This window comes from Adiantum capillus-veneris, chromosome 10, assembly GCF_014529385.1.
Source record: "Adiantum capillus-veneris isolate H3 chromosome 10, ASM1452938v2, whole genome shotgun sequence".
Taxonomy (NCBI): domain Eukaryota; kingdom Viridiplantae; phylum Streptophyta; class Polypodiopsida; order Polypodiales; family Pteridaceae; genus Adiantum; species Adiantum capillus-veneris.
Window position 1 is genome coordinate 5,044,061 of NC_140940.1, and position 24,360 is coordinate 5,068,420.

Consider the following 24,360-nt stretch of genomic DNA (forward strand, 5'->3'; position numbering starts at 1 on the left):
GCTTTACTTGAGAACCTAGCCCTTTAGATATCCACATTTGATTTGTTTTTAAGGTGTCCCTAATGATAGGTGGTTGTGCCTCCATGACTTGTACTCAAGGAAGCAGATGTCTGACAGCTGTAGCTTCAACGCCATCAATAGATCCAATAGCTGTAGTAGTTTGTATTGTTTTGCTCGTGTTGCATGGCTTGTTGGCCAAATACAATAGTGCTTGGTGATCCACAAAGAAGATGATTTGGTTGGCTAGGAGATAATGCCGAAATTTCTTCACATCATAAACCATTCTCAATCCTTCTCTTTCAATAGTTATGTAATTCTGTTCAACAATGTTCAATTGACGTTTGGCATAGCATACTTCACCAAGTTGTGCCAGGACACATTCAATAGCAAAAGTAGGGGCATTTACATGAACATGAAAGATTTTTCTCCAATCTGGTGCTTTGAGGAGGATTAGTGATGATACCAATGCTTGCTTCAACTTTTGAAATGATTCCTCACAATCTTTTGTCCAGTCAAAGGTTACAATCAATCCATACAACGGTTCAAAAATGATTGTATACATGTAGATAATTTTTTGTAGTATCCACAATGTCCCATGAATGATTGGACTTCTTTCACTGTTTTCGAACGTGGCATGTCCACAATCACCTTGATTTTTTTCATATCCGTGGATATTTCATTGACAGACACAATATGACCCAAGATCTTGCCTTGTCTAACCATCAAAACACGTTTTTCTAGATTCAGGCATATCCGATAGGTGCGGCATTTTCCAAACACTTATTTTAGATGCTCTATACGGTCTTCTCGAAGCATTGATGCACACATAAATCATCCATATAGATTTCTAAACGTATACGCAAGTATTCTCTGAAAGCATGAGCCATGAGTCTTTGAAAGATGGCCGATGCATTTGTCAGTCCAAAAGGCATCACCTGATAAGCAAAAATGGCACATTCAGTTGCAAAGGTTGTTTTGTGTTGATCTTTCGGTTTAATCGCCAATTGATTATAACCTCAAAATCCATCCAAAAAGCTATATGTGCGCTTCCCCGCTACTCTTTCCAAGACATGATCACTAATAGAAAGATGATAAAAATCGCGGATAGTAGCTGCATTCACTTTTTTGAGATTGATACACACTCTCGACTTGCCATTCTTCTTAGGTACCATTATTATTGAGGATACCCAATCCGTGTGCAAAATTTCAAAATTCAGCTTCCTTTAGCTTATTGATTTCCTCTTTGATTTTCTTTACAAATGTCTCATTATAAGTGTAAGGGCATTGTTTGCTTGGCTTAGCATTGGGATTCAATGGAATTGTATGTTGACACATGGGAGGATCGACCACCCTCAAGTCCTTATAAGATCAGGCGAACACATGCTTACACTCCTTGAGTGTTTGAATCAACAACTCTTCATCGTTGGTGATAGATATGTAGCAATGTAAGCATGTTTAGGCTCTTCTCCCAATTCTGCCAGATCTACCCTTTTAGCATCCTCAGGTCCATCATAAGATTTTACTGGTTCAGCCTTCTCTCTCATTGGCTATTCAATGATGATTTTGTGGTTTTGGATAGTGTACTTCTTGTAATGGAAGGGTACACTTATTTTGTCATTTCCTAACTCCCCCATTTTCATTGTCACTTTCCATTTTTGTTGTCCAAACCTCTTTCAATGTTTGTTTCAGTTCACTATACTTCTTTTTTTTGCTCAACCTTTGTCCATTTAGGTTCACTAGAAGCATCCACTGTCTTTGATGCGTCTTTTGGAGATTTCATCGGTTGTCTTTTTCTTGGTTTCAATTTGTTTGGCTGAGAAGGGATTGTCAACTTTCCGGTTACTTTGTCTTTTATGCAGTCAAAGGCTCCCACTAGTCTCAAGTACAGCTGTTTCCCTTCGATAAATAACATAGAATTGTTTCTCATCCCCTTTTTTGCGTGTTTATTCCTATAATGTTGTTGTCTTCTAGGTTTCTGATTTGAGAAATCAAAGAACTTCTCCAATTTTGTTTCCAGATCCCTTTCATGACCTTCTGATTTCTCATTATCTGCACTAAGTTCTTCATATCTTTGAGCATCAAGGGTGTCATAGTAACGTTTATCACTTGATTCCCTATATTGCTCCAAGATTTGGCTTGAATCAATTTCCATGGTAAGATCTATAATAGAAATCTCATCCCAGATACGCAAACAAAGTACTTCAGTCTCTAATTCTTGTTTCACTTCACCACCCTTGATTGTTTCTCGGTGATTAATGTATGGATTCACTCTAGTCATGCAGAAGAAAACTAAGTCCAAGCCATTTTCATCACAAAACTTGGTAGGTGAGATCTCATTGACACACACGTCTAAGGTGGCCCAAATTTGAGTCCACTCCAAGCGCTTCATTCTTTTTTCAAGGAAAGGCTCATGTATGTAGTTTGGATCTTCAAAAGGTCTCACCCGCTTTCCTCCGTTCTTGACACAATTGTCACAGAGTCTGAATCCACAGGTGAGCTTAAGAGTTTAACCATGCAAGTACTTCAAACTCTGTAGCAGTTGCAGAGTCAAAATCCTCCACATGTGTTCTTCACATATCTCTGTAGTTGTGATCACTTAAGTTGATGTGTGTAGTGGTCTCTATGTGGCGCAAGCAGATATAATCATAACCCCAATCCTTAACCATCTTTAACTAGCGCATGAACGGCCTTCCTACAATAACATCATAGTTATTGTCAGTACCAAAATCTACTATAGAAAACGTATGTTCACACTCGATTCCACAAACAGTCATCACCACTTATTCCAAAATATCGATAGGTTTTGCAATATAGCCATCAGGTAGCTGCAGTTTCATCCAAGCTCTTCTAAGGATAGGTTTTTCACATTTCTCCCAATCAATTTCGTAGCAATGGAAACCCTCCTTGCCCTTATCCAAGATTGCAACTCCATGATGCTCATGGGCAGTGTGGTATCCATTTCTCTCTCCTGCTCAATAATCACCAATCTTGTTTATGAAAATTGGTTTTGCATTCCTTTTGGGTTGGTTGCACTTGCTCTCGGAACTCATGATTTCAAACATAGCATTTATGATGGATGTCTACATAGATTTTTCTTACCATTAGTGTAGTGGTGGTATAGATGTATGGTCGGTTGAATTTCTTGGTTTTCGTGATGTACCCTCCCCATTTCTCTCACTATAGTAGCTCATTTTCAATGTTTTCTCAGTCATAAAAAAAGTCAAGACTGGCTCACAAGAAGTGTCAAAGACCACTTCTTCTTGCGCAGTTGCTAAGGATTATAGGCTTGCTTGAATGACACTCTCTTCTGTAGATCCACTGCTTACTTGGTGTCTCGGCGCTCTTAACACCTGACCGATACCAAGCTCTTGATCTCAAGAACATGAACAATTTAGTTATTTCAAAATTTTTTGTTACCTGGAGTTCTTTAGATCCTTTGGAACTTCTCCCTTACTCCAACTCTTCTCGAGCACCAGTCTCCCTTCCTTTGCAAGGCTTAATAAAAACTTGAACACATATGGAGTTAAGACAAACTAACAAATGATATGCACACGACTTTAGCCAGTTACAAGACTTCATGCACAACTTCAATGATCTCCACATCTAGTAATGCTCTACACGTCTCACTCTAGAGTGTGGAACCAAAATAGGTCAAAAAAATTTGATCCTAACACTCTGTGGGAGAAAATCCCAATTTCTCTTACCTAAGTTGTTAGGTGCAGCGGAATGAATGTTGTATTTTTCTCAAGATTAGTGATCTTTATTGCTCAAGGTTCCTTTTAGTTCTTAAGGAAAGAGAGAGCTTTCCGTCTTATGGAGAGTGCTATGGCCACGAACAAAGTGAGTGGATATTGTGCGTGCAAGTGAATGAGACTGAGAGAAGGAGAGAGAAGAGATACGACACCCGAGAGTTTGTAAAACCCTCCTCCGAAGGCCCCACTCTCATCGGCGAGAGTGGTCTAACTTTGATTGCATAAAGGTGTACAATGCGAATGCAATGGACTGATGCAACTTGGACTATGCCGATGACGACGACGGTGATGATGACGGCGACTTCGTCGGGCTGAAAACTGTGATCTTCTATGGGCTGAATTCGGTGGCTGTTTCGAGGCTGAAAATGACTGGTTCATTCGGGGTCATGCTGGTGATGGAAACGCTGCAGATCTGCACTTGTCAGGCTGCGTTTTAGGTCAATGTTGTATGCTGAAAAACGCTGGGACAGCATGTGTTTTTCCTTGATAAAAATGGCAGCAATAGGCAGCAGATACTAGCGTTAGTAATTGCTGAATTTTGCTGAAGAAAACGCTGAACATGCAGGTTGTCTAGAGTTAGTAAAAACGCCAGGGCTGCATGTGGTTTGCTGAGGTTAGAATCGCTATGGCTGGTCTGCTACTGATGGTTAGAAACGCTAGGCAATGGAGGACATGCAAGGCGATGGCTGGTCCTGGAAAAACGCCAAGGGGATGGGAGAGGTATGGCGATGGATCGGATGTTGAGGGGGGTACTGCTGAGAAGTTGCCTGCTGAGCGGGAAGCTCCTACTGACTCTTCTGCCAAAAAGTGCTAACTTGGGTTTGCTTATATATTAAGTTAGCAAAATTGCCCTACCTACTTTTGTTGGAAAGTCACTTAAAAATAATAAGTGAAAATACCAATAAATAGGAAAATAGACTAAATGGACTGAAAAATTCCCCTAACTGATGCTAATGGATTCTGATGTGAATTCCGATGATCATGCTGTGTGCAACCGGAGGATATGCATCTATGCTAAGTGACTGGGCATGCACGGTCTACGAATAGACTCACAAAAGTGCCAGATCACTGCTAATCTAAACTGACTGGACTGACTCAACCCTGCTGTGGTGTAGCTTGTCCACGGACACATAGGGTTGGGATGTGTCACGTGACATCCCCTCCTTTTCAAAGTGAGATATTGGTACCGAACTGTATGGCGTCGAGGGAGATCGCCAAAATCATCCGGAATCCTGGAAGGGACTCTTCCCCGGCCTACTCTGCTGTGTGAGTCGAGCGGTACTTGAACTTCATAAAGGTATGCAAAGCTTGCTTCTTTGGGCTGTGCCGAAAGTGACACAAAGTCGTTTGAATCTCCTTTCTTGCGTCAACTTCGTCTAGAGATCTGCTTCTTTCGTCTTCAAGAATCTCCATGGCTGAAAATTCCTGAAACCATCTCCAACACAAAACCATGAACATACCCATTCCATGTAAAGTGAAGGAAAAAAATATTGTCTTCTCTAAAGACTGTGTATGCAATGTAGATGAACATAGAGACGGAGTGACAACCCGTTCACCAAACACATGCAAACAATGAGGTCGAATCTTTTCTGTTTGATCGAAATCAATAAACTATGGCAAATCACAATGAAAATGCCCACGCTTGGTGCTCATACAATCATGTGCTCGTTCGGAAACTGTGTCAGGCCAAGTAAGAGACATGGAATGTGACTTCCTGACATACAAACTTTTCAACTTTTCATGAACAATCCGCATACATTCGTGCTCATCCATGAGAGAAACGTGCTCAACATACAATATGTCATGCCTAGGAAAAGGGATCACATAACGATGCTGACTAAAATACAGGAAAGCTTCACGAATGAACACTCAAACAATGCGTGCGTATCAATCATGCGAACACATAATACTTCCTGTGATGATGGTTCTTTGGACCAAGGCTCGAGAGCCAAGATCGCTTCTTCGGGATCTATCGAATCGTCTTGTGGGGGATCTGTGGACCTCGACTCGAAAGCCAAGATCGATTCTTGGTGATTGATCAATTCTACAACGAGGTTAGCTTCGCTAGAAAAAGCATCAACTAACACAGCATCCTTGTGAACAATCACATCAACTTCATGCAATTCATCATGCTTGTCTTTTTCATCCAAATTATCATGCAAATCATTATCCTTCAAATCATCGTGCTTCTCATAATCATGCAAGTTCTGTGCGTCATGCTGTGGAGAAAAAGAGACTGAAAGAGTCTCCTTATCTCGAATCCTTTCAAACTTGTCCTGCATATTAGCAATGAGAGATGGAGAAGGAGAAGTGTCCACTCTATGAAAAACAGTAGGAGAATCACTTTTTGCATTGAGAGTTTAAGTGTTAGTCTCCCAATCAACGAGAGGGTTTATTTCACGAAACCATTTCATGCCTAAAATCATATCACATCCTGAGAGAGGAGAAACAACAAATCGTCTAGTGAAGGCAGTCTGTTGAATTGCAAACAACACATCAAGGCACTCCTTCGTGATGAGAGCGTCCATACCAGGACGAAAGCCAGAGACCTCAATAGGAGATCTCGGACTAACTTCGAGGCGGGCTCTCTCAACAAGGGAGGAACTGATCACATCATGCATACTACCTGGGTCAACCAATATGACAAAACGATGCCCCGACGTACGACCATAACATTTAATGAGAGAATCATAAATGGGAGGGTCCTGAGAAACTTTGGGCACACCCGTGTTATCATTCATTGCATTGACAGATGTAGTGGGTGCGTTCTTTAGATTCATTCAATTCAAGCTTATGACATGTTCGTTTTATGTGACCCTTAATGTGACAATGAAAACAACGACCTTCTTTAGAATAAGTGCTTTGTTCTTCCGACGTGATGTAACCTCCTACAATTCCTTGTGCTACCTTTTCATCTAGAGTAATCTTAGGTTTAGCAGTTGTGTTAGCCTTTCCCTTAGATTCATTGGAAGAATTATTTGATGAGATACTGTTGGAAGATTGGTTAGAAGAGTTATCATTCTTACCATTCTTACCGTTCTGAGGGTTCTGAGAAGTCTGGGAGGTACTTGTGGAAGTCTTGTTCTCCTTAGGCTTTCCTTTGTTGTGCTTCATCTCGTGGGCGAGAGCAATGGCTACCGCTTTGTTGAGATCGACTGGATCGAGTACCTCGACATCATACTTGATATACTCGTCCAATCCGTAAAGAAATGCCTCCTTGCGCTTCGCATCCGATTTGCGTAATTGAGTACCGAGCTGCAAAACCCGAACAGAGAAAGACATAACCGGCATACCATTTTTCTTGAGAGCTCGTCAATCGTCCTTCAGTCGTACAAGATACTGAGGTGGCATAAACTGTGTCTTGAGCTTGTCTTGGAAATCAGCCCAACTAAAAGAGAGAGGCGCTGCCTCTAGGTGCACGGCTAGTTGTGCCTCTTGCCATGCCTGGTACCAATTTATGGCATCACCGGCAAGGTACATAGCAGCCGTCAAAACTTTGCTATTGCCTATTTTCTTAGTTGTCGCAAAATAAGCATTAAATTGATGCAACCAAGAATGAATAACAGTAGCATCCATCTTACCGTCATACTTACTGAAAGTCAACTTCTCTGTGACTAGATTGTGTGAATCCGCATCGTGGCTTGCGCCACTTGACGAACTCCCACGATCTTTGGGTGGTTCGGTCTTCGAGGCTAGGAATTGGGAAATAAATTCTTGATTACGAATCTCCCTTTGAGCTTCTCGCTCGGCGTCCCTTTCTACTTTGCGTTCTTTTCGTTCAACGCGCTCGCGTTCGAGAGCAAGTCGATGTTCTTCTTGTTTTGCGAGAAGAGCAATGCGCTCACATTCCTGAGTAAGTCGATTTTCTTTTTGTTTTGCAGCAAGTGTGGCTATTCTTTCATCGCGCTCGCGTTCCTTGGCTTCTTATGCACGGTCCTTTGCTGCTCGTTCTTCTGCTTTGCTGGCGAGTTGTGCCAATGCAACTTGATTCGTTTCTTGTTGTTCTGCCATCATGTCCAACATCGACTTAACCATCATCTCCATAGGAGTGAGGACAACTCGTGGCGTAGATGGCGAAGTGGGAGGGTTGGAAAAATCTCCTGGTGGGGAGAATCCTTCGTCGCCTCTCTCATGCTCATCACCTGAATGTGAAGTATCATGCCGCTTTGGGTGACGACCATGCACTAGGATCTTTGGTTCTTAAGTTCACGAGGAACTTGGTTCTTGAGGGTCTTGAGGTTCTTGAGGTTCTTGAGTGCTTGGGTTCTTGAGGGTCTTGAGGTTCTTGAGTGCTTGGGTTCTTGAGGATCTTGAGGTTCTTGAGGATTTCTTTCGCTTGCAAATCGCGTTGGAGAAGGATCTTCTCTTCACCCGAGTTCTACCCTTTTCTGCAGGCACACCCCTTGGCATCCTTGCGCTCACACCAAGGTTGCTTTTTCCCACCTCACGTCGATTGGCCGGCCGCTAAGTGCACGGTCCGCTCTCAATGAGTGAAAAGAGACACAAGGGGAGGCTGGACAAGCCCTTCTTTCTTGGGATTCCTGTCACTCTTCAACAAAACACGATTAGGAATCGCCACGCCCAACTAAACTTGGGTTCGTGCGATCGCAACAAGCAAAAAAAGCTTTGTGGTTCTTGTGGTTCTTTCCTTGAGTAAAGCAGAACACTTCCAAAGCTCTGATACCAATGTTAGGTGCAGCGGAATGAATGTTGTATTTTTCTCAAGATTAGTGATCTTTATTGCTCAAGGTTCCTTTTAGTTCTTAAGGAAAGAGAGAGCTTTCCGTCTTATGGAGAGTGCTATGGCCACGAACAAAGTGAGTGGATATTGTGCGTGCAAGTGAATGAGACTGAGAGAAGGGGAGAGAAGAGATACGACACCCGAGAGTTTGTAAAACCCTCCTCCGAAGGCCCCACTCTCGCCGACGAGACTGGTCTAACTTTGATTGCACAAAGGTGTACAATGCGAATGCAATGGACTGATGCAACTTGGACTATGCCTATGACGACGACGGTGATGACGACGGCGACTTCGTGGGGCTGAAAACTGTGATCTTCCATAAGCTGAATTCGGTGGCTGTTTCGAGCCTGAAAATGACTGTTTTTCTTGCTATTTTAATGGCTGAAAATGAATGGTTCATTCGGGGTCATGCTGGTGATAGAAACGCTGCAGATCTGCACTTGTCAGGCTGCGTTTTAGGTCAATGTTGTATGCTGAAAAACGCTGGGACAGCATGTGTTTTTCCTTGCTAAAAATGGCAGCAATAGGCAGCAGATACTAGCGTTAGTAATTTTGCTGAAGAAAACGCTGAACTTGCAGGTTGTCTAGCGTTAGTAAAAACGCCAGGGTTGGCTGTGGTTTGCTGAGGTTAGAATCGCTATGGCTGGTCTGCTACTGATGGTTAGAAACGCCAGGCAATGGAGGACATGCAGGGCGATGGCTGGTCCTGGAAAAACGCCAAGGAGATGGGAGAGGTATGGCGATGGATCGGATGTTGAGGGGGTACTGCTAAGAAGTTGCCTGTTGAGCGGGAAGCTCCTGCTGACTCTTCTGCCAGAAAGTGCTAACTTGGGTTTGCTTATATATTAACTGAGCAAAATTGCCCTACCTACTTTTGTTGGAAAGTCACTTAAAAATACCAATAAATAGGAAAATAGGCTAAATGCACTGGAAAATTCCCCTAACTGATGCTAATGGATTCTGATGGGAATTCCGATGATCATGCTGTGTGCAACCGGAGGATATGCATCTATGCTAAGTGAATGGGCATGCACGGTCTACTAATAGACTCACAAAAGTGCCAGATCACTGCTAATCTATACTTGACTGAACTGACTGAACCCTGCTTTGGTGTAGCTTGTCCACGGACACATAGGGTTGGGATGTGTCACGTGACATAAGGTACTTTGAGGTATTTTTTCCTTCCAGCTGACTCAAAAACTTACTACCCGATCCAAAAACCTTACTCTTACAAGAATTTCAAAGTCTTGACTCTTTTAATGGTCTCTTGCAAAAAGAATTCACTCTTCTTCGCATTAATGAGTAGCCTGTTCTTTCGTAACTCATTGAAAACTGCAGTCAAGTGATCCCTATGCTGCTCTTCAGACTTCGAATAGACAATCATGTCATCAAAGAAGGTACCCACGAAGTTTCTATGTGGTCTAAAAATTGTGTCCATCATTCTATTAAACGTGGCAAAAGCATTTGTGAGACCAAATGGCATGACAAGAAACTCATAGAGACCAAATGTTGTCCTGAACGCAGTCTTATGGACATCTTCTGGCCTAATGCGTATCTGATGGTAGCCACTCTTTAGGTCTATTCTTGTAAACAATGACGCTCCCTCAAGCCGATCAAGAATGTCATCTATCCTCGGTATGGGGAACCTGTTCTTGATGGTATTCTTATTCAAGGCGCGATAGTCAATGCACATGCGCCATGAACCATCCTTCTTCTGCACTAAGAGTATAGGCGAACAAAAAGGGGATGAACTGGGCTGAATCAGCCCCTTCTCTAAAAGCTTGTTGACCTGACTCATAATCTCTTTCTGCTGGGCTGCACTAACCCTGTATGGTGGTCTATTCGGGTGGACTAGAACCTGGCACAAGATCTATGGTATGATCCTCAGGTCTCTCAGGAGGTAACTCCCCTGGCAAAGAGTCCGAAAAACAATCACTGAAACCACTAAAAAAAGTTGACCTGTCTTTATCTAAGGTAGACAAATTAGATACAACTTGAGGTACTTCTTTTGCAAAGATCAAGTACGCGGAAAGATGATTCTTTATTACAGATGAAATAGCAAAAGTAGAAACAACTGGAACAGACTCGCCTTTAAGCTTTACATCAAGGACATGAGTCTTTCCTCTATGTACAAGGGTAATATTTTTGTTGTAAGTATCCACCATAGCATGTAACCTGTAACACCATGGGATACCCAGTAACACATCACAGCCCTCAAGTGGCATAATATGAAACTCTTCCGCATCGACAGAACTCTGAATGTGCAGACGAAGCTTCCCCAAAATGGGAGTAACGGGCTCTGAATGACCTGGGCATGCCAAACGTGCTTCCCTTGTCATACCCATCTCCTCTGCACGAATGCCGAACTTTTATGCCAATTCTGGTGATATGAAATTTGCACGGGCTCCTGGATCAAAGAAAACCAGTACTGTCTGGTCTCTAACTTTTCCCCAAGCTCTGCACAGCTCTGTGGCATCTGTGTTTGGCTGGTCTCCAACCAAATCTGGAACAAGTCCTGCACTTGGCTTTGGCTTCTTCCCTTTATGGTCTGACTTGTCTTCCTTATCCTGTGACTTCTTCTGTGGGCATTCATTCACAAAATGTCCTTCCTGTTCACAAATGTAGCATTTCTTGGCCTCCCTAAGAGCTTTCCGTTCTTCAAAAGTTTTGCCAGAAAAATGCCTCTTGTCCTTGTCCTCGTCCCGAAGAAGACTTAGACTGCTTCTTGGATGTATCACCTTCTTCAGTGGAGGGCTTCTTTGTGGGAGGCTCAGAAGGCTTCGCTGCAACATTGCCCTTGGCTGAAAACTGTTTGCCTTGGGACCCTTTCTTGTGGCTATTAAATCCATCGGAATCTCCCTTCGACAGATTGCTGGCCACTCTTGCATTCTCTATCAACTGAAACATATTCATGACACTAGTCTTTGTGCAGTAGTCCCTGATTTTCTTGGGCAATCCGCAACAGTACTTCTCAATTTTTCTGACAATGGCACAAACCTGTAAGAGGTAACTGGCAACAGTGCGGCCCAAAACTGTTTATTGTACTCTTCGAGATTCGCACATTGTTTAGCATTCAACTCGTGCCATTCTGTCATCACATCCACTTCAAAAGTGTTCGTCAACCATGCAGGCGCAAAAAGCTGTTTGAATTGGACCCACGTTGTTGGGGCTTGACCGTGGTTCAACAATGCGGTCCACCATTGAAGCGCATTCCCTTTCAAGAAAGTGGCAGCCTTGCGTATCTTTGAAGATTCCGTGAAGTTTCCTCCAGCATAAGCTGCATCGAACTGTTGTATGAAGGTCAAAGCCTTCAATTGATCCTCAGTTCCTCTGAAAGTTTCAAACTTCACTCCCTGCCACCTTCCTTGTAATCCTTAAGCTGACTCAAAGGAGCCACATTATCATAAACAGGTGCCTGTAATAGTGGTGCTCCATGAGTGTTCATTCCAGCACTCGCATCAACTGTTTTCCCTGTCATATCTGCATTTTGTATGTATGGCTGCGAAAAACCAGCCATACCAAATTGTGTTCCAGGCACTCGAAACTGGCCATAGGCACCCTGAAAACCTGATTGGACAGCCATGTTCGCATACATGGGGTTACCCATGCCTGTTTGCATTGTCCCGAACACATTCCCTGGCATACAATCTGTGGAAGGTCCAGCCATAGCTTGAAACACTGAACCACCTCCAAAATAACAAGGATAAGTATTAGGTAATGGAAGGGTCTGACGCATAGCATGTTCATTACTCCCTTGACCATTCACAAACGGTTCCTGTCTAGCTAAAGCAAGCTGCTTTGGATCATTGGACACCGCTAGTTGCTCAACCACATGGGCTTTCCCTCGAGCATCATGAGTCCTCTGCGCATTGGAAATCTCCTTTTCCTACAACGGCTCAGTCATGCCCTGTGTAGGAGGCTTAAAACCCTGTGTCGGAGCCTGCAATAACTCCTGCATCCTTGGGTTGTTAGCCAACTGCTGAAACATGTCCATGCAACAACGCAGTTGAGTTCTAAACAACCTGTCCTCTTCTTGAAGAGTTGAAGGAACTTTCTCCGTGCCATGTGAGGAAGATCCCTCTTCAAGTACTTGGTCTCTCTTCTCTGCCATAACGACAAGCTCTGTGTTGCTTTCACCCACAACAATCCACGCTGCACTTTTTGAAGAAAAAGTGACTATCCTGTCGATGGAACCATATAACCGGCCTGTACAACGTAGAGGGCGTACTATTTCAATTACCTGTTAACTTTACACAGAGCACTGAGAAGGGAAGAGAACACAGTTGCGTCCAGCGACTAGAATGTCACTGCGCACTCGAGACCGACACCCTGTACGCCCCAAAGACTGGCGCCCCTTTCGGTATTTCTTTATTCAAATTAAGGTAGACGATCCGACCACTTCGCACAAGCTTTCACAAAGCTGTCCAAACCTGGCGAGGGCTGAAAACGCAAGTTTTCGACCTGATTTTGGCAGCATAACGACGCACAAAAACCCCTGTAGGTCAAAAGCACCTGTCTAGGACGGATTCCCTCGCTATCTGGAAGCTTTCTGGTGAGCTGTCACAGAAATTCGGGCGGCTGTAATTCCCTGTTTTTCGCTGCCAGGTGCCCAAAAGCCTGTACACGCATCCCAAGGCTCTCACGAGGCTCCCCCGGTGTTCCCTTGCAGTTTAGGTGCGAAACCCTAAACCTGCAGAAAAACACAGCAGGCTGTAATTCGCTGTTTTGGATCGTTTTTAGCACGCCTACGCGTGTCCCAAGGGCTCCCGCACGCAATGGGACAGTTCCCCTGTGAATCGGACGAGTTTTCACGCGAGAACACTCTCCAAACTCGCAATCTTTCGCGATGGAATTGTGCGTACCTGTGCGGGATTAGCAATTAGCTAATCTGGTTCCTGTTCAGAAGGCTCTTGCCTTGGCAAACGCGCATAAACATCTGAGTAGCCCATCTAGTGGGGCATTACCATATGTGCCAAAGGGGAGAGAGAGATGCACGAGAGCAAATCATTGCGCTACATGAGACAGAGGAGAAGGAAAGCTTTCCATTAAAGCTGTAGACCTGCACCCACTACTCACACACTGTAGCTCACTTATGTTCAAAAATCAGCCTCCTCTCTCAAATTGGGCGCCCCCTCTTCATGCTGGAAGTGGCAAAACTGCCTGGAGCCGCCATGTGTCCAGTTTGCCCCTTTTGAGTTAATTCTCTAGTTCCCAATGACTTATAAAGTTATAAGTGACTTTCTGAGTGGCCCAGACTTCATTTGGCGCACACAGGCTTCCATACTCATCAGAATTCAGTGCTAACTGGCCCAACCAGTCCCAGACTGACCGACCCAGACTCCCGCTGTGAGAAACCTATTCGGCCACAGCCGTTTCACACTGGCCATGCAATGTCCACTTGCACCTTTTCAAGGGTTCTGGGGAAAACAAGTAAAAATAAAAATAAATAAATAAAAATATCTAGTACTTATTTACGGAAGGCAACAGGAAAAATACACCTCCTGGTGACAAATGCCCTTCTTCAAGAGTACATGTGCCAAGTTTCACCTCAATTGAGCACATGAAATGACCACAAGCTGAATTTCAATATTTTTCTTGAACAAAGGGTCAAATTTTGGCTCTTCGCTCACTTGTAAAGCCCCAATCCCTTGTTGAACTTGAACTCTTGATGAATAGCCCTCTTAAGTCAAGGTGATTTTCTGACCTCAACCTTGCAGAATTCTACATGCAACTGGCAAGGAACTAGAACGACGTATTTGAAACACTATAGATGAGTGCACCAGTCCATTGTTGTTGGTCGGATTATGGACATGGCGTGTTTCAAAGTTCATGGGTTGATCTACAGTTCAATTTTCTATAAGGAAACTAGTGTGTAAAAACTTGGAGGTAGCAAATCCGAGGTGAATCCAGTAGGGGCCATGGCTACAGTGTCCATCATGACCTGGTCTCACTATTTACGTCCACTATGAGCTGCAGAGAGTGTTCTAAAGTTTATAGCATCTCAAGTGGATAGCCCAATGTGATTCCAATATTTATTTTGGCTTTAGATATTTATTTTACTTAATTGTCAAATCTTGGGTAGGACAATTCACTAAGGTGAGTATATAAGCAAACATAGCCCCATAATATTATCATCAATTGATGGCCAAGATTGGTTGGTTCAAAACTCTCTCTCTCTCTCTCTCTCTCTCTCTCTCTCTCTCTCTCTCTCTCCTCTCTCTCTCTCTCTCTCTCTCTCTTAAATCTCTCCTTGTTCATCACTTCGCATTGTCAACTTTGACACGTTCTAGAGCACTTATGTTTGTAAGGATTCAAACCCAGACGCAGTACGCACATTTTGTTGAGCTAACCAACTATTGCACCTATATCGCCCAGCCTGATATAAAAAACATGTAAGGTATAAGCTTCGTCCTAGAGTCACTATAGTATGAGTGAATCAGAGAAGAGATGAAATTATCCCACATGTAATGGTGCAAGGCTATAGAGCTACTTAAAACTCTTTTCATGAATAAACAACCATGCTAAGTTTGCATTACATGTCTCTTATTTATGGTGATCTTGTGATGGGTTAGTAAATTACTCAAGATCATGTTTATGAGTCGAAATTAATCTATCTTGGAACTTAATTCGCTTGAGTAACAATCTAGACTACACACACTCACTTGTGTGTGCAATGTTTGTCTATCACCCACCTTCGCTAGCACGATCCCATTCCCATCAAGTGGTCTCAGAGCCAATAGCATGATTAGCACATTCTAATCATCTCTAAGATCCTTGATTATTAGCCCTCTCTCTCTCTCTCTCTCTCTCTCTCTCTCTCTCTCTCTCTCTCTCTCTCTCTCCTACTCTCCCTAGGCCTAATTAGAGCCCTAATGGTTATCTGTCACAAACTGGTGACGTGGCAGGTTCTCGTACACACACACACCCTGCATACCTCCGTAAAATGCGCCGATGGGCTGATGTGGCAAATTGTACAGACGCTGCAAATTCCACTGACTGCTGACGTGGCAAATTCTCTGCAAAACGCGCTGACTTGCTGACGTGGTAGTGCGTACGGATTTTGAGAAATTACATTGGCTGATTTGGTAGCTTTTGGGTTACAATTGCTGTCACGTGACACATCCAACCCTATGTGTCCATGGACAAGCTACAGCATGACAAGGGTTCAGTTCCGTCAAGTCAGTCTAGAACAGAAAGTGATCTGGCACATTTGTGAGTATGTTCGCAGACCGTGCATGACCAGTCACGTAGAGTAGATGCATATCCTCCGGTTGCACACAGCATGATCATCATCATTCCCATCAGAATCCATCAAAATTCATCAAGGGAATTTTTCAGTGCATTAGACCTATTTTCCCTATTTTTGATATTTTTCACTTATTTATTAAGTGACTTTTGTTGGGAACTAGGTAGGGCAATTTTGCTAAGATAATATATAAGCAAACCAGAGTTAGCAGTTTCTGGCAGAAGAGGCAGCAGGAGCATTGATCAATAGGCCAATTCTCAAGCAAGAACAAGAACCCTCAGCCTAGCGTTTTTTCCTCACATCAGGCCAGCGTTTCCAGCCCCTTTGTACCAGCGTTTTTCAGCATTGGTGCATCAGCATTTTCAGCCTTGGACAACGCCATTGCAGCTCATGTACCAGCGTTTTCAAGCAGGCCAAATCAGCGATTCCAAAGACCAGCAACTTCAGCGTTTTTGAACAGCCTCAGCCAGCGTTTTTGGGACAACAACCTCAGTGTTTTGCACCAGCACTCCCACACCATGCCACAGCGGTTTTGCACCTGCAAATTCAGCACTTGAAACCTAGCAAGAACAGCATTTCTGGACAGCAGAAGATCAACAATTTGTATGACAACAGTCCAGCGTTTTCAGTCATAAGAAAAACAACGTTTGTTGCACACGAAGGCACATTAGCAGATAGCGTTGTCGTCATCGTCGTCGTTGTCATAGCAACATTCAGTTTTCAGCCACAGTCTCGTCATCGTCGGCACCACCGTTGGCCTCGACATAGCCCCGTTAGATTTGCATCAGAATCTTGTACCAGATTGTGCAATCAATAGTAGACCACTCTCGCCATCGAGAGTGGGGCCCTTGGAGGAGGGTTTTACAACGTCTCTGGTGTCGTGTATTCTCTTCTCTCTCTATCTCTCAATCTCATGCACTTCCATTCACAATGTCCATGCACTTTGTTGGTGTCCAATGCATTCTCTCACTAAAGAAACGGAAGGCTCTCCCTTCGGTAAGTAAAAGGAACCTTGAGCACAGTTCGGAGAACTCACCTTGAGCAAAGTTCAACATTCACGTCCGTTGCACCTTACATTGGTATCAGAGCTTTGGTAGTGTTCTGTGTCACTCAAGGAAAGAACCACAAGAACCATAGAAATTTTTTTACTTGTTGCGGTCGCACGTAACCCAAGTCCTCTTGGGCATGTCGATTCCTAATCGTGTTTTTGAAGAGTGACAGGAAACCCAAAAAAGAAGGGCTTGTCCAGCCTCCCCTTATGCCTCTTTTCACTCATTGAGAGCGGACCGTGCACTTAGTGGCGGCCAATCGACGTGAGGTGGGAAAAAGCAACCTTGGTGTGAGCGCAAGGCCGCCAAGGGGTGCGCCCGTAGAAAAGAGCAGAGCTCGGGTGAAGAGAAGATCCTTCTCTAACACAGATTGCAAGTGAAAAAGAACCTCAAGACCCTCAAGAACCTCAGGAACTCAAGACCCCAAGAACCCAAGAACCAAGACCCACAAGAAACCAAGTTCCTCGTGAACTTAAGAACCAAAGATCACAGTGTATGGTCATCACCTGAACCGGGAATGGATACTTCGCATGGAGTGGTGAGCATGGAGTGGCGAAGAAGAGTTTTCCCCACCAGGAGACTTTTTCAACCCTCTCCCATCTCCATCTACTCCACGAGTTGTACCAAATCCTATGGAGGCGATGATCAAGTCGATGATGGAGATGATGGCACAACAACAAGAGACGAATCGCGTTGCGATAGCACAACTAGAAAGAAAAGCAAAACGATAGGAAGCCTTGAAGCGTGAACGCCAACTCAGACAAGACACCTTGGAGCATGAGCATGATCAAGCGCTCTTGGCGGCTGAAGAACGACATGCAGAAGTGTGAATCTTCCAAATATCTGGCAACTTCGAGAGAAGAATAGATACTCGACTGACTCGCTACTGCTGCTCGCCCCCCCCTTGCTGCGCCATCGCTCCCTCCCCCCCCCCCCCCCCCCGCCCCCCCCGCCCCCGCCCCCCCCCCCCCCCCCCTGCGCCCCCCCCGCCAACCTCTCCCCCTCCCCCCCCCCCCCCCCCCCCCCCCCACGCTGCCCCTGCGCTAACCTCTCGCCCCCCCCCCCCCCCCCCCCCCACCCGCACCCGCTGCCCCTTCGCGCTGCCGCCCGCTCCCTACCCCCCCTGTTCTCGCGCGCTGCCCCTAAGGCTGCCCGCTGCCCTCCTCTCGCGTTGCCATCCCCACCCCACCCTCCCCGCTGCTGCCGCTTGTGCACCCGCACATTCCCGACTGCCCACTTCGCCCTCGCCGTCCCCCCATCCCCCCCCCCCCCCCCCCCCCCGTCCTCTTTGCTCCCGAAGGTTTTTCTGCACCTGGCTCGGCAACGCTTTCTCTTCGACAAGTGCTTGGCGTACTCGTTCGCAGATTTTCTTCATCGCCCGCTTCTTTTTGACTCAGCAGTACATAGATGGAGGCTCCAGCTCCACCTCAGAGGGACTCGCCTGAAGCCCCCTCGCCCGACCCCGCTGAGCCCACCATTCGACTTGCTCTTACGCCGGCAGAGCAAGCGAGCCTTGCCACAGAGGTAGAACGCTTGCAGGCGACTTCTGTCATCTGCAAGGTTCTCGGCACTCGTCCCAGCAGAGGAGAGCTGCGAGATCTTCTCCAGGCCCGCCCTCCTCGCAAAGGTGGGCAAGATCTTGGATGTCCAGATTCTCGGACGGGGGTACTACCAGATTGAGTTCGAGACTTCCGAGATGGCCTCCAAGGTCATAGCTATGAGTCCATTGGCCATCCGAGCAGCACGCGCCCCACTTTCGACAGTGGCGACATGGTTTTGACCCGTCTTCGGATGTGCTAGTAGAGGAGGCGGACATCCCCATATTCATTCTTCTTTCTGGGTTTACGGAGGGAGTACCTTCCACTTCTCTCCAGGATTGGCTCCACCATCGGAACTGTCCTGGAGACACCTCGTACGGCAGCATCAGTAGCTGCTGCCAAGGCGGCTGGCATCCCTTCAGTTCGAGTTTTGGTCAGAGATACCCACACGCTCCCGAAGGTCATCCTTCTGCCTCGGGTGAGTGGGGGTTGGTTTAGACAGAGTGTGGAGTACTCGGGTCTCCCGAACCAGTGTTTTATTTGCAGACAGATGGGCCACCTTGCGAAGGCCTGTCCACGGAGAAGACCACGACCCGCACCGCAGCCTCAGCCCCAGCCTGCCAAGGCTGGGCCGCAGCCACAGCCAGCGACGCAGAGCACAGATCCAGCGCCACCCTCCGAGCCTGGGGCTCCAGCGGAGGAGGGGTGGCAGCAGGCCCGTGGCCGTCGACGCCAGGGGCCACAGCGACAGCCTGGCACTCAGAGTGGCCCCCAGGTGCCTACTCAGCAGCAGTGGGTTCCCACGGGGAACCGCTTTGGTCCTCTTGAGCAGGAGGAGCCCCCTACGCCAGCCTCCACCTCCGCTTCACCCTCTCGCCAGCCGCTCCGCCTTCCGATCTCCCCTCCTCCTCCTCATGCCCTCCCCCGCCCTCTGCTACCGCTCACTATCCCCACACCTCGCCCCCCCCATGTCTCTGCCGCCCCTCCCCGCTTCTCCTCTCCCCCCCCCCCCCACCCCCACTCCCCCCTCCTCATGCTTCAGTACCACAGTCGGCTCTGGAGACTAGACCCTTGCCGGCGACCAAGAGATCTCTTGGCAGCGCCTTCGCCACGAGTCGCCTAGCGAGAGAGGGTCAGCCCTTCTTGCGGCCCCCACTGCAGATTCAGACATCTCCTCTTGCAGCTATCCCGTGGTTTGACGAGCTTTGACCTCCGACGCCACTGGGACTTCTTCGATTACGGTTTACTCGTTTTCTTGGCGATTCCGCAACAGCCCACGAGGCAGCCTGCTTCAGAGTCCACGCTTTGTTCCTCGCCGCTAGGGGGACAGAGGCCTTGGACTCAGCAGTTGGTTTCTCTCCTTCCCCCTCTGTGGCAGGACTGAGACAGAGTGGTCCCTCGACTCAGTGGTGGGATGGTTGCATACACAGGTTCTCGAGTTCTCTCACCACATGGGAGAACTTGGCGTTACAGATCTGCTGCAGACTTGGCTTTGTGCCACTGGCCAAGTTTGCGGTGACACCCCCCAATTCAGCAGGATGTAGACACATTGTGGTGTACTTTTTTGCTGATACGCAGTGTTTGCCTTGCTATGTATTCATTCATGAGGACTCTTGGACAGAGGAGGTTGCTTTACGCACGGCTCGCTCTACTTGGGCTTGGACCAGGCACTCACTGCAGTCTCGCCTATCTAGAGGACGCTCGGAAGCGGATTACTCCCCATCCAAGCCTGCTTCGAAGATAGCTCGTCTTGCTACTGCGGCAGCATCTGTTCTCTCTCGCTCCCCATGAGGATCGTCTCGTGGAACGTGCAGGGACTCGGTGGGCCCCAGTTTCAGCGACAGCGGGGCCGATTGCGTCAGGATCTTCAGCGATGCCTTGTGGGAGGAGAGATTGATCTCCTTATGCTTCAGGAGCACCATTTGTCTGAGAGCCGCATTCGGCGATGTGGTCAGATTTTGCGTGGACGCTATGATACCTTTTGGTCAGCTGCTTTTGGACCTGGAGGCATCCAGGGTGGGGTATGTATGACTATTGCGGACTCATTACAGCAGGCCATTGTGGGCAGAGGGATTATTGTACCAGGCAGGGCTCAGTGGATTACTATGCAGGTTCAGGGTAGCCTTGTGGGTTTCCTGAACATCTATGCGCCCAATGTGGCGAGTGCTCGTGCAGAGTTTTGGTCACAGATTGTTGAGTCTTTGCCACAGGTTGACCAGTGGTGTGTTGGAGAGGACTTCAACATGTTGGAGGACCCTTCTGACAGAATCGGAGGCAGCCATGCTACTGTGCATGGAGTCGAGTTAGCAGCTTGGGAGAGTTTTTGTTTGACGTTGAGGGTCTCGGATACATGGCAGCATTCTGGCTTTGTGAGGCCTCCAGAGAGTCTTACCTTCTCTAGATCGGACCGCCGAGTGGGAGGAGTGAATCTATCGCGCATAGATCGCTTCTACACTAGTGACCACTTCAGTGACTTGGGGGGATCAGTGGGCATCCTGGCAGGGACATCCTTCTCGGACCATGACCAGCACCATGATCCTCACAGTGGCAGACAGGCAAAGGAGTGGGAGCACGATGCTTCACATCCCAGAGCGGGTCTTGCTGGACTCAGCACTCAGAGAGAGGGTCGAGGCTCTTTGGACAGAGGGCATGGACAGCCAGGCTCCACCTGCAGACAGAGTGGCCTCAGGCCTAGCTCAGCTCAGCCACACTTCTTTCTCCAGGAGTCTTTGGCTCGACGGGCTGCAGCGAGAGAGGAGGAGCAGCGTCTCAGACGAGGCACTGCTTCACTACAGAGGATGCAGGAGCAGCATCCAGACAGTCCATGGTTGGAGAGCAGCTTCAGCAGGCTCGACAGGAGCTTGCTTGCACAGAGGAGAGGCGCCATGAGTTTGCCTTCCACCCCGCATGCATCTCAGTGGACTCAGGTGGGTGACAGAGTGACAGTTTTTTTTTTGAGACAGTGGGACCTCGGCACTCGCATGCCAAGGTCAATCAGTTGAGGAGACCCGATGGGTCAGTTGTTTGCGAGCCAGAGGATATGCGTGCAGTTGCTACTAACTTTTACCGTGAGCTACTGTCGGCTGAGCCAGAGTCAGAGAGACAGGATGCATGCAGGGAGCAGGTTTGGGCACAGATGCCTTGTCTTGTGACTGAGGAGATGCGGCAGAGGCTTGAGTTACCTCTTCAGCTTGAGGAGCTGCACACGGCTCTTAGGGCCCTCCCTCGTGGTAGCTGTCCAGGTGAGGATGGGCTGACTCCCAGCTTCTTCTTGGAGTACTGGGACCTGCTTGGCCCAGATCTTTGTAGTGCCTTTCAGTACATTCTGCACACAGGAGTGATGCCGGATAGCATGAGTGAGGGCCTGATTTACCTCATTCCAAAGGAGGGTGGCTCCTTGGATGAGATTCGACAGTGGCGTCCCATCACCATTCTCAACTCAGCCTACAAAATTCTTGCCAAGGCTCTGAGTTTGAGGATTCAGCCACTCTTGGAGAGCCTTATACATTGGACTCAGACAGGTTTTGTCAAGGAACGCAGTATCCTTGATAACATCTTCACTTTTGGGAGGCTTCTGTCCTTGCACGGCTCCGTGGGGAGGACCTTGTGATTCTTCTTCTCGATTTTGAGAAGGCATACGACAGAGTTGACTGGGACTTTCTAGAGGGCACGCTACGTAGGATGGGCTTCAGAGGCTTGGATCAGAGGGGTGTCAGCTTTGTACAGACAGGCCCACAGTCAGGTGCTTTTGGCAGGAGGTAGAGGTGAGCGCTTCATGCTCACAACGATCGGTCAGACAGGGTTGTCCTCTTGCCCCCTTTCTCTTTTGTTCTATGCGGAGGCGATGAGCAGATTTTTGGTGTCACAGCAGGTTGGTTTGAGGGGCTTAGCACTCCCTATACGGGGAGATGAGCTTCTGGACGTTGAGTTTGCCGACGACTCAGCCTTGTACTTAGAGGGCCAGGAGGCCAATTTACACAGATGTGGGCAGGCTTTGGAGACCTTCTGTTGTGCATCGGGCGCACTGATCAACTGGAGAAAAGACAGTGGCTTTCTCAGTTGGTAGTGCTCCTGTGCCAGATTGGATGCCAGGAGAGGGTTTCAGGTGGATTCCTCCAGGGGCTGCAGTTCGGTACTTGGGTTGTCAAGTTGGTTTGGATCTGTCCCCCGAGCAGCAGATTGCTCCTCTTCTCCTGTCCTGTCCATCAAGAGAAAGCTGTTACATTGGAGCTCAGCACGACTTTCGCTGGCTGGTAGAGTAGTAGTTGCCAACCAGGTGTTGTTGGCGACTATGTGGTACATCACTTCTTGCTGGATCTTCTCGAGTTCTTGTATCAGCCAGGTAGAGAGGCTGATCAGGAACTTCCTTTGGTCTGGTCACGACACTCAGATTGCCCGAGCCAAGGTGGCTTGGTCGGTCATCACACTTCCTTGTTCTCAGGGAGGGCTTGGGATCATTGATCCAGCACAGCAGAGCAGAGCCCTTCTTGGGAAGTTCGTCGTCAGAGGACTTCTCCCAGGCGAGGAGCCCTGGAAGGAGTTCTTGTTGCAGAGGCTTCGTGCCAGGGTGCCTCAGGCAGGAGGCCCTTGGCAACCTTCGACCAGATGGATCTTTACAGAGTTGCGCCGAGTTGGTTAGAGGAGGTGCAGGTTGTCCAGCTTCAGGGCATGAGAGGGGTTCAGAGCATGTGTCAGGACATCTCAGAGTCAGTTCCAGCTGATTGGCTCACGCCTCTCGAGCCAGTAGCACCCCAGTGGATGGGAGCCTTCACACGACTGGAGGTTTTCATTTCAATCAGGGCTTGCTCAGAACTGTCCCAGCCCTGTTCTTCGAGCTTCAGGGTGGGGGACGTTTACAGAGAGTTGCAGTAGAGGCCCCGCAGGTAGCAGAGTGTTGTTTCTAGAGGATCCGAGTTGTGGGCATCTGTGGGAGGACTTGCGTCATAGACCCTGTCCCAGCAGCTCTTGAGACAGGACACTGGAGGCTATGGGCTTGGGAGTGCTGTCCACTGGCACGAGTACAGTGGGATCCTGGTGAGTGGCTATGGAGGGACCCATTCTCTTCTGTAGACCCGCCCAGGAGTCCCTTTCTTTCAGTACACTGTTCGGCTTGGACGTCATATACTTGCAGCACAGAGAGAGGCCCGCCCCGCTGCAGCACGTCATTGGCAGGAGGAGGGTCTCACAGTTGAGTTCTTGGCAGCCTTTTGGCAGAGGCTGTGGGACTCCAGACAGCCGAGGCGCGTCACCTTGTTCCAGTGGTTGGTTGCACACAGAGCCACAGCAGTAGGGAGCTGGCTTGTACATTGTGGTCTCTCGGCCGCATGTACAACCTGTGACCAGATGGTGGAGAGTTAGCGACACTGTCTTTGGGACTGTCCCTCGGCCCAACAGGTGTGGCTACGAGTTCTTCGGCTGATGCCTGCCCTCTCCACGGCTCGACAGTACACTTGGGGGGCGGCGGCTTGGTCCATCTTCACGGGCCCGGCACTTCAGTTTGAGCTATCTTCCACCAGCAGGATGATAGTGATACAGGGGGTCGACCTACACTCCAGCCTGCTACAGACCTTACTCCACAGGAGTGGAGCAGTGAGAGAGAGGAGTGTTGGGAGCTCATCAGGCCTAGCTCTCTGCTCTCTGTTCATCTGGCGGGCCCGTTGTTTCCGCATCTTTGAGGCTCGCCTTGTACCACCAGCAGAGACTGTTCGTGACTTTTGGCTAGAGCTGATCCATACTCTCAGAGGACAGCTTGAGGGACTACAGGGCAGCTCCGACCGCATGCGGGAGCGCCGCGAGGCTTTCCTTCGTCTCTGGCGCCCTGGGCCGTTTTACTCCATGGTCCAGGGGTGCTCAGATGGCACTACTGTCCACCTGTGTGTGCTTTTCCCTCCTCCCATCTCTTGATTTAGCCCCATTGTATATATGCTGTTTTTTTTCATTGGGAGAGTCTCCCCATCATGTTTGTTGTAGCCCTCTCTTGCAGAGGTGGATGTAGCCCTATGGGCAGCTTTCATTAACTAATAGAAGGATCTTT

The 24,360-nt window shown here is 47.7% G+C and overlaps 1 protein-coding gene across 1 annotated transcript in view; it reads right to left on the minus strand.

Moving 5' to 3' along the window:
* Positions 1 to 5,007: 5,007 nt before the first annotated feature.
* LOC147448389 (uncharacterized) overlaps positions 5,008 to 24,360 on the minus strand; it is a 79,871-nt gene continuing 60,518 nt past the window's right edge. The window contains exon 2 of the transcript XR_015189492.1: positions 5,008 to 5,177. The gene's annotated coding sequence lies outside the window, so the exon portion shown is untranslated. The remainder of the gene's footprint in view (positions 5,178 to 24,360) is intronic.